Source organism: Pseudopipra pipra, chromosome Z, assembly GCF_036250125.1.
Source record: "Pseudopipra pipra isolate bDixPip1 chromosome Z, bDixPip1.hap1, whole genome shotgun sequence".
NCBI lineage: Eukaryota > Metazoa > Chordata > Aves > Passeriformes > Pipridae > Pseudopipra > Pseudopipra pipra.
The window spans coordinates 2,475,893-2,492,618 of NC_087581.1; the positions used below are offsets into that span (position 1 = coordinate 2,475,893).

Consider the following 16,726-nt stretch of genomic DNA (forward strand, 5'->3'; position numbering starts at 1 on the left):
TTACAAGAATTTAAAAAAAAAAAGAAGAAGAAAGAAAAGGAAAATGTTTTGATAGCATTAATTATCAAGAAATGCAAATATTTACAAGCATCTGTTTATCACTGATTCACTAGAATAAAACAAGATACAAACCAGGTGAAACGTTACCAGAAGCGCAGTGATTTAAAATAATAGAATCACAAAATGGTTGGGGCTGGAAGAGACCTTAAAGATCATTTTGTTCCAACTTCCTGCCACGGGCAGGGACACCTTCCACTAGACCAGGTTGCTCCAAGCCCTGTCCAGCCTGGTCTTGGACACTTCAAGGGATGGGGCAGCCACAGCTTCTATGGGCAACCTGTTCAAAAATAATAGGGCAGGTTTGCTAAGGGGAAAAATAAATGAAAAGAAAACCAAAAGAACTACCCTGCAGTGTTTCTAACTTATTGATTTCCCTGAGAAAATGCTGATCTGATCCAGGTCAGACTGTGGATCTAGGAGGTTTTTTCCAAGCTCATTGATTCTGTGATGCTGTGATTCTTTCTCAAGGTGAGTGCTTTGCAGCACTATATAATACACACACACACATACACGTAGCCTTTACTTCGTCAGAAGCAGTGCTTTTATCTCTTATTCTAAACACTGATGATCAGGGTTTAACCCCAAACCTTACACTTGAATTCATGGCACATTTTTGTGGGCAAAACATACAGGAATGTTCAAATCCGTGACCTGTGGTGACCAGGAGCACTCCCCATACCTGCAAAAGGAGGAGAGAGAGAACCAGCAACACCCTCCCTGGAACCTTTCTGATGAAATAAAATGAGGATGGGAGGGGTAAAAACAAATGAGTAAGCTCAGGGAGTGCTTGAGTCCCACAGGTGGGCAGAAAAGGATGCGTTCAGGAACAGCAGCGCTACCTCGTGCCATTGTCTTCCTGGGGTCCCAGGGTACCAGGAGGGGATGGAGGGCACAGGGAGGTAGTGGCACCTCCACCTCAGGGACAGTGGTATACCGGGTTCATTCGTTCTCCCATGGCTGGGAACTCATGTCACAGCACAATTTGGAGGAGTTGCACAGATGTGGAGATGCAGGAGAGCCCCGAGTGCGACCATCATGCTAATCCCCCCTTGGTCCCTCAGGAGGAGAGGAGGGTTCCTCAGAGTAAAAGCAGACTGTAAATACCAGCTCCTGGTGAAGGAAACTGAGAGGGATGAGGTCATTGTGTCCTGCAACATGATGGAAGCTCTGCGTCTTCTCCCTTCCAGTTGCAGGGAAAGAGGAATATGAGTCTTACCACAACACACTGATTCAAAGCTTAGCTCTTTTCAAACATGGAATCACTGAACATCCTGAGCTGGAAAGGACCCACAAGGATCATCCAGTCCAACTCCTGTCCCTGAGAGCATTGTCCAAATGCTCCTTGAGCTTTGGCAGGTTTGGGGCCAAGACCACTCTCTGGGGGAGCCTGTTCAGTGCCTGACCACCCTCTGGGGCAAGAAGCTTTTCTTGACATCGAACCTAAACTTCTCCTGGCACAGCCCCATGCCAGCCACGGTGTTCACTGCTCTGCTCCAAGGACCACCCCCACTGGGTTTTCCCTCTGAGGATGTGTAGTTTTGATTTCTTGCTTGGAGCAGGCAGTCAGGCTCGGTGCTGTAACCCCTCATTAGTTACCTTTAAAAATCAGTTAAATGACTGATCAGCTCCCTGTTGAAACGCAAAGATGACATCATGTCCCTTTAAAAATAACTCACTATCACAGAAGGCACTGAAGTAATAACAGCACTTCACATTTTTAATACAGACTTTCATCCGAAAATGTCTCTTAGAAATATTAGGTAATTAAATTGTCAAGCACAGAGTGAGTATGTGAATGTCTCCACGGAAAAGCACCAGCTTCTGGGACCAAACTAAGGGAAAATTTATACGGTAATACTTCCTAAGAACTGGAGGTCAGAAAATATGAATATCAAAACAAGCATATTGTTATATATAAAGAACCATGTATTGTATATATATTTATATATAACACACTCTGGCTGTATCAGCCATACAGATTGAATGGTCTTTTCTAAAACCCCTGCCAGCCTTGGGGTGAAAAAATGCTGTCCTGTTACTTTCCACAGAGCTTCTGCTCCACGGAGAACTTGCAGGATTTTGCTCAACTGGATAAAGTTTAATACAATTAATTATGTTTAAGATAATAAAATAGCAAGAGCAAGCACTCAGAGAGGGGCAAGAATGTGGGGATGTGGAAATTCTGGCCTGCAGGTTGTATTTTTTTTATTAAACAGCAATTTCAGTGGTCATAAATGTGCAGACAGGAGTTCAGAATTACATGTTTCCTCAAGGGCATTACTCATTTTATTAAAATGCAGGTGGTAGCTGCACCATGTTCCTCAAATGAATATCATAACAGAGGAAAAGTTACATTTAAGAGCTCCAGATCTCCTTTGTCCAGACACTTCACAACTCCACATTGAGCTGACCATAAGCCCAATGTGTTTGCTGCCTGGTCAGTACCTGTATTCAAGACAAAACAATCTATTTGACCAAAGTTCTTCTCTTGGCCAAGAAAGAAAAATGCTGCTCTATTCATCTCTTTTCCCTGAATAAGAGGAAATATTCACCAGGTACTTCTCTGTCAAGCTTTTCCTACCCGAAGGCTCATTTTTCTTTAAGCATATCTTCCAGAAGTTGTGAAAGTAGATATGAAATAGCTTCCTTTAAACAACCTGGTTGTGTCACAACAGAGGAAAAGTGCTGTTGTTTTGTTCTGAAGAGCTGAGCAGCACTTGCAGGGACTTGCTTATGCAGCCTGAATGTCAGCTCTGTGCACAGTTCTCTGTCTGCAAGGAGAGTTCTTTCTGAAGACTTGATGGCTGGTGACAAAACCAGCTTTTCCTTGTGTCTACATGCATGCAAATACACAATTTTAGGACCATTTTGCACAGCTGGTGCTCAGCCATGTTCCTCTACATATAAGTGAAATTAAATCTATTTTCCTCTGTCTTTTTATTCCTTTACAATTTATGCCAGTCTGTGCAGGAAAATAAACCTTACAGAACTGCTGAAAATTTTGCAAGTTAACAGGCTGCCTGAAGAAACCACACAGTGTTTACTGGCATGCCATCTTCATGGGTATTTTATTCTTTATATGACCTCCTTTCCATTTAAAAGTGACAGCTCTTGCACAAAGTATCTTTCAGCTTATACACTACCTAGAAAAATCTTCTTACAGATGCTAACCATTCCTCTTCCCACATTTTTTTTCACTAAAAGCAGAGTCTTCTGTGTTTCTGGAGCAACTACTGTCCCTATTCTCTTGTCCATAGCACCACCTTCAGCTGTGGATGTGGAGAGTGTTGCACTGAACCCTTTCTGCTTTTATCTCCAGTAAAAAAACATTCAATATAATCACCTAAATTGTGCCTGAAGAATGAAAGGGCTGTGTGCCATTAAGCACACACTTTAAGGGCAGGATGGAAATTGAAGTGGTACATTATTTTTGTACCCACCTTCTGCGTAGACTTTGTCTTTTTTTCATATGCCAGGATATGCCTGTGAGAATCAGAAATGATTTTTTGAAAGCGATGAATTGTTCTTTTCAGGGCACTGTAAATTAGAGCAGATTGGCAATTTTGGAGGATTGGAAAACTTTGAAAAGAGAAGGTTTGTTAAAGTGCAGCGGAGGCTTCTTGAGAAGAAGTTGGTTCAGACTGTAGCCAGTATTGCACCACCATGGTAGTGAGGGCACAAAGAGCCAGAATCATTTTCATTAAAGATATGTTGGAACAACAAAAAAAAATATCATGCTAGTTAATACCTGTGTGGCAGGAGATGCCATTTCCCACTTCCATTGTTTCTCAGAATTATTTGTGCATTTTCACCTACCCTGTTCTGCAGTGGATCCTCATACACGTGGATAAGTTTTCCCTGTGTGTTTCCTGTTTTTCCTATGTATTTCCTGTCTCATTTTGGTCTAGATTCTGCTTTATATTCAGCTCAGATAGACGGATTTGCCTTGCTTTGCAGTGCATGGAGTACTTGGTTTTCCATGCCTGTAACTGAGCCGAACGGTCCCGTAGTCTGTTCAAACCCATTTCTATAACATTCAGTGGTTTAGAGGGTGGGTGTTACCAGTGGCTGTTTATACAGGGACTTGTGTAGACAGGCAGGACCTTCTCTGGCTGTCATCCAGGTTAGCCAAGCAGAAGGCCAGCTCTGACCTGAAAGCTGAAGAGCCCATCAGGCTAATAATATGTCTCTTTTCTCAGGAGTGTGTTAATTCAGGTGTGCCCCATCCCTGGAAGTGTCCAAGGCCAGGTTGGATGGGGTTTGGAGCAACGTGGGATAGTGGAAAGTGTCCCTGTCCATCGCAGGGGGTGGAATGAGATGAGCTCTAAGGTTCCTTCCAACCCAAACTATTCTATATCGCATTACCATTAGTCCATAGTTTCCGTGTAAGTGCTGCCTGAGATCTCAAGAATTCCAAGGGCACCTGAGGAACTCAAGTCTGCCTTCAACTGCTTGTACATAGGATTTTCCCCTGAACAGATCAGATTTGAACCCTGCCTGGATAAGGAAGACACTACCTGAGCTAAAAACTTAGCTTGTTTGTAAATCAAATGTATTGATTAAAATAATTTCTCATTTGCAGTATTAATACTGTTAAAACACTGCAGTTAATCTTGATCAATATGCAGCCTATTTATTTTATTTACCAATTACGTTTCTTTAAACCTACCATTAACTACTATGAGGGCTCCTCTGAAGGCAGAAAGTTTATCCATGTTTCAATAGATTGCCTATTTCGATCTGATTTCTAGTAACAAGAAGAAAAAACTCCTAACTTTATTACTAGGCCACTCTACAACAAAACCTTTCCCTGTTGTAAAATACCTGATGGGGCAGCTGTTTCTCTACAACTGGTGATTTCACTTAATAACAGAGACCGGTTCTGTAGGTTTTTCATCAAGAAGTGGTGGATCTCAAAATACTCAAAATATTTACCTCAAAAATACTCAAAATATTCCTGTGAATCTTCTTCTTTACAGTGTTTCTATACAAATAAAGGCCTGTGATGGATGTGCTTATGGCAGCAAAAAAAGGAACCTGATCAACACAGCGTTAGAAAATCTGTGGACCTGATGCCAGTAAACCTTGTAAGGAGCAGAAAAAGCCTAAATTTTTGTATTTTCAGGAGTGTGAAATGAAAATCCCATAAGTAGTATGCTGTAGTTGTATGGTATAATAATTTTTGAATACTTTTACTACCAGCTTTTGGAATTTTCCAGGGTGGCACTGAACTTTCCCTAATCTGTTGCCACAGTTTTTTTTTAACTTTGCAACCTCAAGCACCCTGCGGGTTTGAACCCTTGACTATCCCTATTATTTCTGCTCCTTCACTGGATGATGTGCAAGAGTATTCAGAATTAATACTAACACATAAAAACAGCACATATGATTTTCAAAAGTGCTGTCTCAATGCTGCCTTTATTCTGTTCTCCTTAAATCAACGAGGTTTCTGTTGTCACTGGAAATAGTTTGGCCCCAAAAGACTGTTTTTGAAAAGCTGTAAAAATGAGACCTAAGCAAAGACCATCGTGTGAGAATCCGAAATTGATTGTGTGACCATTTGTGGTAGTGAAACACACTAGTTTGTCTGCCCAAACCAAAAGAATGAGTAGGTAACTCAATCGAGTTCGCTTAGAGTTTGGGGCTGGACTCATAAATAAGGCATCTGACTTCACTGAGAAATGAATGAAAGACATTACTGAAAATTACATAATTTCTTCTCCAAGAGGTCCCTGCTTATGAATGAAATTAATAATGTTTCCTTACTTTGTCACAATTTGTTATTACAATGTATTTTCTAATTATGTATGATTATTTTAAGTTATAATATGGTGATATGAATGTAGAACTGGTTATATTTTATCAAAGATTCAAAAAAGATTAGCTGTAGTGTTCGTTCAATTCCGGCTGCAAAAAAAACAGAATGAAAAGGAAAGGAAAGCATAAGGAATTAAGGGCTTTTCTGCTTCAGGAAGGACGCAGGCAGATTTTCTGCAGTGAATTAAATAAGGGCTACCACTCAGCTTTGTGGTAACTTTGGTACATTGAGAACATCTGCCAAATTGCACTGGAAAGGTCACATCTGTTTATCTGTGAGCAGGATGTGTTCTGAAACTGATTGAAGGAGACGGCGTAGGCCGAGGGGCAGCGGCTGTGGGTGCACCCTGAGCAGAGCCCAGGCAGGAGCAAACACGTTCCAAGGTGCTCTGCCGGGAACAAGCAGCCTCCGGTGAACCCTCGGGTACAGGGGTTTGGAGAATCTGAGGAATCTGTGGATCTTTATGACTCAGGAAATGAACTGATTAAGGCTGAAAGCTCCCAGCTTGAGCCAGGCCCAGCAGACACGGCCCCTCAATCCAGGGAAGACACTGAGGGGCTGGAGCGTGTGCAGGGAAGGGAATGGAGCTGGGGAAGGGTCTGGAGCAGCAGGAGCAGCTGAGGGAGCTGGGGGGGCTTGTCCTGGAGAAAAGGAGGCTCAGGGGGGACCTTCTGGCTCTGCAACTCCCTGATAGGAGGGGGGAGCTGGGGGGGATCGGGCTCTGCTACCAGGGAACAAGGGATAGGAAAAGAGGAAACGGCCTCCAGTTGCATCAGGGGAGGTTTAAGTTGGACATGAGGAGGAATTTCTTCCTGGAAAGGGTGATCAGGCATTGGAAGGGTCTGCCCAGGGAGGTGGTGGAGTCCCCATCCCTGGAGGTGCCCAAGGAAAGCCTGGACGTGGCACTCAGTGCTCTGGGCTGGGGGACAAATTGGGGGTCGGGCACTGGTTGGACTTGATGGTCTTGGAGATCCAACCTAATTGATTCTGTGATACACTGGTAAAAACACTGCTAGCACTTTCAAATCTGGGCTGGAGGAGCTGTCACTTGAAAGCTCGGTTGGATCAGCTGCCTGGGGCAATCAAACTCAATGTCTGGCTACAGCCTTCCAAGGCACATGTGCCCCTTTGAGGCACAGGGATAAGCTGCAGTTTGGGGTGGCCAGAGGAGGGGCATCCTCACTAAAGGAGGATGGAACCACCCTCCACAGTTGTCATATTAATCCAGGCTGGTGAAGCAAATCCAGAGCTTCACCACCTTCCCCTTTTACCCAGTGGTGGTGTGGGGTGGTGAGGCTTGCAGTAATCAACTGTTTTTATTTTTTGAAGTATAGCCCTCTTCAAGCAGAAGTGATCCAACATACCTCTCTTAAAGCTACTGTGAAAAAGGGCAAAAAGCATTACTGATGCAATAACACCACTGTTAACATATTTCTGATGATAGGGTAGTTATAAGAGCTTTTTGTGTAGTCTCTTATTATTATAGGGACTGCCATCTTCTAGCATAACTACTTCCTTCACCCAGCAGCAGTCATAAGCAGTTTGCTATAATGATGAATGTTCTCACAGTAAAAAATGGCATTGTAAAACTGACTGTAATCAAGGTAAAAGCAACTGTGGTGGTGCTGAATATCTGTTCATGGTCAGTTCTCTACAAAGCAGTGTTTTTCATTTTATAAGCAGAAGGATGATTTTTATCTCCCACAGTGTACCCTGAGAGCTAAAAAACAAAATTTGTACTTTTTAGTGTCCCTGCTATAACTGTGAGGCATCAGGTTCCTGCAGAGGAGGCAATTTTGTCAGTGACGCATGAGACAAAGTAGCATCCAAGCCATTCTTTCAAATTTTCATTTGGTCGTAATTCCAACAGGTCGATGGACTGGGTTTTGTCATTAGTGGGAACAGACAGGAACATTTTTTTATCCTTGACCTGAGCATGTGTCATAATCAAATGTTCCTACAAAGCTGGGAAATAACATTTACATCAGAGAAAAAAAAAGGAAAAAGAAAAAAGAAAAAGAAAAAGAAGAAGAAAAAGAATAAGAATAAGAAAAAGAAGAAGAATAAGAATAAGAAAAAGAAAAAGAATAAGAAAAAGAATAAGAAAAAGAATAAGAACAAGAATAAGAAAAAGAAAAAGAATAAGAAAAAGAAAAAGAATAAGAAAAAGAAAAAGAAAAAGAAAAAGGAAAAGGAAAAAACAGAAAAAGAAAAAGTAAAAATAAAAAGAAAAAAAGAAAAAGAAAAAGGAACATTTTCTGTCCTAGGCACTGCCATATGTCTTTCCAGGTGGAAATACAACAGGGTGCAGTAAAGCAAGGACTGTACAGGGACCCTGTTGTGCTTGGCTGTGGGAAAGCATATGGTACAATAACATTCCAGCTCTGACTGTGAATTTTCCTTCTCTTGTCTCCTCTGGCAAACATGACTGTTCTAATATATATTTAACTGTTCTGTTTGTGCCTAGGAATAGAGTGCTCCTCTGTTTTCTAAACTACCTATTTGATCAGGTCCCACTTCAGAAAAAAATCTCACGAGAAAGAGAGAAGAGGTATGAAAAATTTTCTCACTCATTGTTTGAACCACTTTTACAGTGTTGAAGAGGCTTGGATTTCAACAGCCTTTATGGAAACCTTAGGACCCTGAAATGCCAGGCAAGGGAATCTCTCCCTGTCTTGAAGCACTAGCAGCTTCAAAGAAAAACAGAGGTGGTCCTCAGCCAATTTTTGTTCCCCTGCAACAACGCAGACGTGCAGCTGGCTTGGTCTCAGGACTTCCTTCCTGACCTTGGAGGTGATTGTATGGAAAGTATTGCATTTCAGGATTTATTGTTTATTGTTTAAGTTTCTCAGCACACTCTTCGGGGCATGATGCCACAGAAGTGTTAGCAAAACCTGAGTTCCTGTCATCCTGGTCTCCTGTGCTTGGCCATGCATGTCTAGGACTGCATTGTGAGCTTCACATCTCCAGGGCCTTAATTTCTGTGGAATGTGATGAAATGCTTCAGATAGGTGTGAAATCAGAGATTATAGAAAAAAGCAGGAGAGGTTATATTTGTTTCAGTATCTTATTTCAACATACAGTGCAGTTTCTGAGTGAGGCTGTTGCTTGTGGCTTCCGAGGAAAAAGGCATAAATCTTGGGCCCTTGGCAGTTTTGAAATAAGAAACCTGTGCAGGGAAGTTCATCTGTGATCATAAGCAGTTTCATGGCTGGCTTCTATTCCAAAGCTGGAGAAGGGTTTTATGTCTCCTAAAATATATCATTGTTATCTCTAAAGATCATATCTCTATCATAACTGTGGGTATTTGAATTGTCCAGTCCATTTTAAAAATTCCTATTAGGCTTTTGACCCCTGTGATTTCTATCTGCACAAATTCCCTTGCAGAAAAACTGACCATTCACAAGGTTCCCTGCACTGAAGGCATGTCTACACTGCATTTCTGCATTGTGGTATCCAAAAAGGGGTGTTTGCAACCTGAAGATGTGTCTGCCAGCGTGGCTGAAAGCAAGCTGTGAATGCATATTTGGGCAAGGCTGTAATCAAGGCCAGCTTTGCAGCGTGGTTGTAGTATGGTTGTAAGTGCCAGGGCTGGAATACTGAACTGTTGACTACACTTCTGAAAACTAGCTATGCTTCCATCTCTCTTCTTCCTTTGCTCTTCTGAACTTATCTCCTTCATACCTGTTGTCCCTGGAAGATGAAAATGCAAAGTAGTGCAAACAAACTCATGCAAAGGGAATGCTAAACAAATATTGCAGATTCTGTTATAAAGTGGAATCCGAGTTGTGCTTCCCAGCAGTGACTTGTGGGCATCACCTCTTCTTAGTGGCACGTGGAGCATCCATTCCTTTCTTTACCTGCCCTGCTGCAGGGCCCATGTTGACACCTGCATATACTGACTGAAGGATTTGGGTTTCATCAGCGTCATTGCTGTGTTAAAAAACCTCGCTCTTACTTCGCAAATGTTGAGCAGAGCAGAGTTGGCAACATTTATGGGAATGTCATTTGTGACACTAGCAGCAAAATGGCAGCATCATCTTGCTTTGACATCAAGTGTGTGCTCTATTAGCAGTGCCCATGCGCCGAGTTTTTAATTTTATTGTATTTTGTGTTTTAATGCTTTTCCTCTGTGGTCAGGGTACTGCTCCACAACCAGACCAAAAGAAGGTAGCAAGGCTTTCTAAAGGTGTCAGTGGACACTGCTGTGTTGATAACAATAGCAGTAGGACCTCATCTTGTCACTCCTCTTACGCACCAGATCTCTTCAGTGTGCATGCACTTTTAAAACATTTTTAGCGTCAATGCCTTTTGATCTGCTTTGTTTCCCTGAGATACAACTCTCTGTGAAAAGCCACTGCTGAGATGCTTAGTCTGAACTTGCCGTTTCTGCTTGATCCTTAGGATCGGATGAAAACATTGTCAACTCTTTCTTTCTGCTGCCTCTTCTGTGGGATGAAACAAAATTCTGAAAAAAATGCAGAAATGTCACCCTGAGGAGCTTATAATCCTTTCTGTCCATCTCCTGCCAGCCCACTGTCGTCTGGTGATGGTGGTAAATCAAGAGTGAAGTCATATTTCTGTGAGTGGGAGCACTGTAAAAAAATAAAAGCACAGGGAGAAGCATATATAGCAAACATTCACAATTCTGATTTTAAAAAAAAATAATTCACAAAACATTCAACAATTCTGATAAAAAGCCAGCTCTTTCATGAGAAGTTCTGAGCAACATTCCCATAAACTGTAGGACTCTGAGTGTATTGTGAGGACTAAGGTGCTGGGAGCTACTTATGACCACCAACACTTCTCCATCAGAGGCATACTTGAGTGGCAGAGAAATATTTTATCCCTCCTATCCCCATTTATCCTAGGGAATCCTGCAAATATATCTGGTTTGGGAGTTCTAGACTGCCGATGGGAAAGTTGGAACATGGTAAAGTCATTAATTTCACTGAGTTAAACTCTAGATTCAGTGAGTTGTTCAGAGCTCGGGGAAAGCACTTTTCAAGTGGGAATGCCAAGTAAACTCCTAAGTTATGAGAGAATTACAGAGATCTGGTACAGAATTGTACCAGAAATGGAGAAATCCTGCAATGCAGCTTCTTGTAACTTCTTTTCTATATGAGTGTCCCTAATCAAGCTCGCACATTTACCCAGCTTTAAAACTTCAGATGTGATTTGCGGTGTAAAATTTGATGGAGAGTTGATAAGGCAGGAATGCTGCTCCATAAGTCATCAGCAATCTGCTGTTATTGTTCAGTCTCACTGGAGATCTACCCGGAGGCTTTTAGCAGGAGCAGAAAGCTGCTTTGTGCTGTGTGTTAAACAGACAGTAGCAGGCAGTCCTGGCCTCACTCAGATATTAAGATGATACCCCAGATTCTGCAAATTTGAAGCTGTTTTGTGTTACCACTGTACTCAACGTGAGTGGCCCCAACAGGTCACTGCTTGAGTCAAGTTACTCTTGAGCCAGTTTGCAGGATTATCCTGTAGATTCAGCATTTAACTAAACATTATGCCAGTAATAAGTCTCCTGCTCCCTTTTTTTCTTTTTTTTTTTTTTTTTTGCATTTCAGCACTCATACCTATAAAAAGTTGCATCGATTTAGGATTTTAGATTTAGAATCATGTTCATATTTTAAGATAAATAAGCCCCTCTAAAGGCCGTCTCAATGTTTCTTGCAGATTTGAAAATAAAGCTTGATGGTAAAAACACTCCTTAGAGAAGTTTTATTGACTTCGGGGGATTTCAGTGCCACTGGAGCAACTGAAAGATCTGTTTCCAGAAAAGGCATGGATTTAGCTCAAGAAAAAGGCTTCCCCCAACACAAACAGCTGTTTCTTGTCACATAAGAAAGCAAAGCTGCAAAAGAAGTTGGGCATAAATTACAGGGTGAATAAACCTGCTGCTTCCCTGCAAAAATCCCTCACAAAAGTCTGGAGCATAGGAGGGTTTTCCGGCTCATGATGCAAGAGCCGTGGGCTGGGCTGAAGCTTGACATCAGGAGGAAACTGAAACCCAGCATTGGTGGAAGCTGCCTGTGATGCAGAGGTGAAGGCTGGATCTGGATGCTTCGGGGAGGTGAAAGAGGGGGACAGCCCGCGATCCAAAGAGCGAGAGAAGCAGGAGTCCATGAGTGGCAGTGGAGGAGAAACTGGGAGAAAGGGGCGGTCTGGCAGAATAGGAGGGCAGCCTCAGCATTTGTAGAAGGTAAATAAGCAATCACAGTAAAATAAGGGGCAATTGGAGTGCAGAACGTCTGGTTGCTGCTGCTCTCCTGGTCTGGCTGGATTCCTTGCAGATGGTGCGTGCTGTTCTTTCCTCAGCACGTTTCTGTTCACTCGTGCAAGGCTTTACAGGGAATCTAGTGATCTACCTTAATCTAAAAGCCCTGTTAAAAACTGTGAATCAACTCCAAACACAAAAGAATTAGTTTTCAATTGGTGATTTTTCTTTTCGAAGTACATTTGTGTGGGAAAAAAAAAAAAAAAAGAGAGTTCAGAGACGGGTATGTCACATCCGTAAGATGCATGCGCTTTACGGGAGGGGGGAATTGAAAGATAAAGATCTCCTGCAATTAGCTGCTGAACTTCATGTTTACTTTAGATCGCTTCCTTTAGGTCTGTTAGCAAGCTGCTAACACCTGCAGGGAACAGAGTCGCCAAAAAATCTTGGAGTATTTAAATAGTTCTGATTGTATTTTCGTATGTTAAGAGAATGGTGTGAGATTGCAGAAGCAGGATATAAAGAGGGATCATAGTGGAAACTGACTGTGTGATGAAGTGTAAACAAATCAGAAGTCAAATTAAGTCCTATTAAATCTGACTCAGAGATGATTTGCCTCAACTTGACTTCTGTGGGGTTGGAGGGTGTTTTCTCCTGTGCTACCTAAATGGTATCTGAGCATTGTGCAGATGCTGCCGAGTTAATCAAACGAACATTCATTCGAGCACGAGCATGAGCTTTTAGGGATGAGTGATCAGGGCGTTTGCTGAGGCTGCAGGTCACACAGGACCCCCTCAAACTAAAATAACAGGGCACATCATCCTGTGTGTGGGTGGGAATGGGAGAAAAAGAAACTTCTCTCTTGGCATCTGACCCTGCAATTGTGACACTGGCTCTGCCCTTGAAGAGAGAGATTTAGAGTTTTGTTTCCTGGTTTCAAGTAAATCTCTTATCTAGGATCTAGTATCCACTATCCACCAGTATGCTGAGAGGCAGCAATAATGAATTTTTCCATCACATCCAGGGGAGGCTGATGGCAGCACTGCACCTCTCTGGCATTACACGCTCTAATTACATGCCAGGTTTTCAAGAGATGCTGAGGCATCACAGAAGAGAGAAAACAGATAAAAGCCAAGATTCCAGAAAAAAAAAAAAAAAAAAGACAGACCAGATCAGACAAACACCAACAGAGAAAATGCAGCTCATTTCATGGGCAAAAAACAGCTATCACAAACACAGGCTGCAGTAGCTGGAATTAACTGCACTCCAGAGGGATGATGCAGCACCCATGTTTTGAAGATCTCAATGACTCTCCAGCCACACACCAGTCCTGTGCTCAACACTGTTTGGCAGAAGGCCAGGATGATTATGCACTTAACTCCCTTCTCAAAAGACTTTTTCACAGGTATATGAGAATGGGGGATTTGATGGAGTCATTAGGCATAATATTTTAAATTAACAGTAACCAAACAACTCAGTTTTTTGCTCAAAGATGATCCAAATTTTGGACAGGGCCCAGATAAGCTTGGTTCAGGTCAGTGTACAGAAGCACCTACACTTGTTTCGAGAATAACTCTAATATTTCTAAAGCATATCAATATGTGTATGAATCATAGTTTTGAAAGACTGCAACTATTTTGGACCAAGGCATTTAAGGATTACAGGTGTTTTTGACCACCAATGTTGGTTTCCTGCAAATCTAAATCTGTGTCTTTGCAGAGTGATTTTGTTCTTGGCTGTTATTATGTTTACTGTAATTATAACTTACCTTTAGGAGTCCACTTCATATTTCAGGCACAAGTATGTTTCTGAAGTATTGAAAAACAGCAGTGTCCTCTTGTCAAGAAAAGCGAGAAAATGGGAATAACCAGTACTTGCATTTATATAACATCAGTTGCCCAAGATCCAGGGAATTTTCATTAAAAGGTTTGTGTGATAGCTGCAGATCTATCCCTGACTATGCTGAATATGATGGAGTACATGCAGACTCAGACCTCCAGGATTTGCATGGGAAAGAAAACTTGGAAAAATGGGAAGATAGGATACTCTGAATGACACCTGGGGGGCCATGCATGAAGAAAGGGACAACCTTAAGCTCTAGTAAAGTTGTCAGGTGGCTTTTACAGCTCAAGCTTACCTGTCTAGAGCTTTGGTACTATAGACAGTATTGGTATAGGATTAAATTAGAATCCCTTTTTGTTGAGTTCTCTGAGCATCAGTTTGGTAATTTTACCTCTATCTCCTTTTCAGACCAGTTTTTACTTGGAAACTATTTTTTAAATTGGGATGTGGGAGGCTTACTAGGTCACAGAAAGTGACAGACTGGAGATGTAATCAATAGTTCATTTCTGGGAAAGAGGGTGCCAGAGGAGGTGATGCAGGACAGGTGAATTGCTCTAATGGGGCTCAGAGTCATAGACTGAGAAAATTACTTTTTATTGCCTTTGCTCATCATCGTCAGTTCTAACCCTTGGTGTTCATTTATTAACTTTGCAATGATTCTCTAAAGAATTGGGATGCATTTTTCTTACAAAACTCTCAGGAGTGTGATTCTTGCTGTTTGGGTATTAAGACACGTAGTAAAATATTTAAAGTTATTGATTATAACTGTCAATACAGTCTCTGTTAGGAAAATTAGCTTTAATTAGTAAAAAATAAAAAAAAAAGAGCTCACTAATAAATCTCACTGTGTCTCTCTGGGCTTACAAGTGAGGATGTAGAATCACTGAGGAGCTTCCACCTCCCTTTTTCAGGAACAGAAGGGGAAGTACAACCTCTGAAGTGAAATCTCACACTACTGTCTTTGCCCTTTAAGTTAGAAGAGAACCCTTCTGTGTGGCAAGTTTAACCACAGGCAGCATTTTTGCATTCTTAGCTACTCATGTGGTTTTAGCAAAATGCCACTTTTTGGAGCTCTAAGACTGGGCCAATCAGCAGTTCCAGTTTGTGAACTCAGTTATATATATCCCAACTTGAGATCTGAGAAGGAAATAGCTGCTGGCCTGTTTTTACTGGCAGTGTGAGAACTGTGTGCTCAGTTATCAGTTCCGTTTTGCTGCTGCTCCTGTCAATATCCTGCAAGTGATTTTACAAGTAAAAATTGCGTGTGATCATCTTTGTTGGAGGGACTGTATTTTCCACGTGATCCCAGCAAGGAGTCAATATTCTGTAGTAGTTCCCAAACTATTAGCTGGTATCTTCTCTGTTAAAGACCTTTCTTATATTTCAATCATGCTCATTTTACAGTTACTTTTAGTATTTCAATTCTGAAATACCTTTCAGCGTCCTAGGAAGGGGCTTTTGTCTATCCTTGATTAAATGATGCAGTGTATGACATTTCAAGCTTGCAACATTCTGTTCTGAAAAGTGAGTATCATTCAGTTTCACTGCCTTTGTACTTGTTCATGTAAAGGTAACCATATATAGACCAAGAACCTCAAGTTCAATGGGTAACTAAATTTTGGAAATAAGACAACAGCTGGTGGAATTTCTTAGCAATGGGCAGCTTTCTAGACCTGCAGCTGAAACTGATACACTTCACACTTAGACAGCTAATAATAAAAATACCAGTTCACACCTCAGTAGATCTGTTTCTCAAGAAGTTTGTACTGTTTATGGTGAAACCAAAAAAATATTGCTGTGTTGTATGTTGGAGCAATCCACATCTTCTGGTGGCTTCTGGCCTGGGATTAAAATCACCAGAAAACCAATAGTGTTGTTACTTGCAAAACAGTTTAAGCTCAGCAAAAGTGGCATGGGTCCTGCTTCTTTTCATTTAAGCTTTTGATATCTCTTAAGGCTTAGAACAAAATGAGAGGTATTATTAGTTAGGTAAATGAATACCATCTGCAGCACTTTTCTTTATCTGACAAAGGAAAAAAATGGCTTCAGTTAGGGCTGAAAGCAAATTGCTTGTGGTCCTGGGCCTCAAAACTCACCAGATTTTCTGGGCCACATACTGAATTATTTTTTTATATGAGATTTTCAGTGTTGATTATTTTTTGGCAGCATTACATAGATAGAGAGAAAAGAAAATCTGTCCTGAAACAGATTAATAAAGTTTTGTAGAATTTCAAGGCAAATTTATTAAGTGGACTTGTGGGAGCATTCATTGAACATTGCAAGAGGTTGCTAGGAGAAACTGTGGAATTTCCTTGGAACTTCCCTGAGCAGACTGCCACAGTTTAGGGTAGACCTTTCTCCCAGTGGAATGTAGGAACAGAGAATGTCCAGAAGTTACAACCTTCAATAAATTGTCCCTGGCCATGGCAGGTGGGGATATTAGGCAGAAATCATTGGCTGTGAGGGTGGTGAGGCCCTGGCACAGGTTGCCCAGAGAAGCTGTGGCTGCCCCTGGATCCCTGGAAGTGCCCAAGGCCAGGTTGGATGGGGCTTGGAGCAACCTGGGACAGTGGAAGGTGTCCCTGCCCATGGCAGGGGGTGAAATGAGATGAGCTTTAGGTCCCTTCCAATCAAAACCATTCTGTGATTCCATGATTAGAAGACAGCTCTTGCTGCCTTACAACAAAACTGAGATAGAATTTCCTCCTAACATCTGATCCAAATCTCTCCCCTTTTAGTTTAAAACCTTTCCCCTTTTCTGATCACACTCTGCCCTTGTA

At 41.7% G+C, this 16,726-nt stretch overlaps 1 protein-coding gene across 2 annotated transcripts in view; it reads left to right on the forward strand.

Moving 5' to 3' along the window:
- The first annotated feature begins 11,942 nt into the window (after positions 1-11,942).
- The window catches only part of ST8SIA5 (ST8 alpha-N-acetyl-neuraminide alpha-2,8-sialyltransferase 5), a 68,884-nt gene continuing 64,100 nt past the window's right edge, over positions 11,943-16,726 (forward strand). Inside the window, exon 1 of one of the 2 annotated variants that reach the window (XM_064642367.1) lies at positions 11,943-12,089. The gene's annotated coding sequence lies outside the window, so the exon portion shown is untranslated. The remainder of the gene's footprint in view (positions 12,090-16,726) is intronic. The other variant, XM_064642369.1, reaches the window with a different exon arrangement.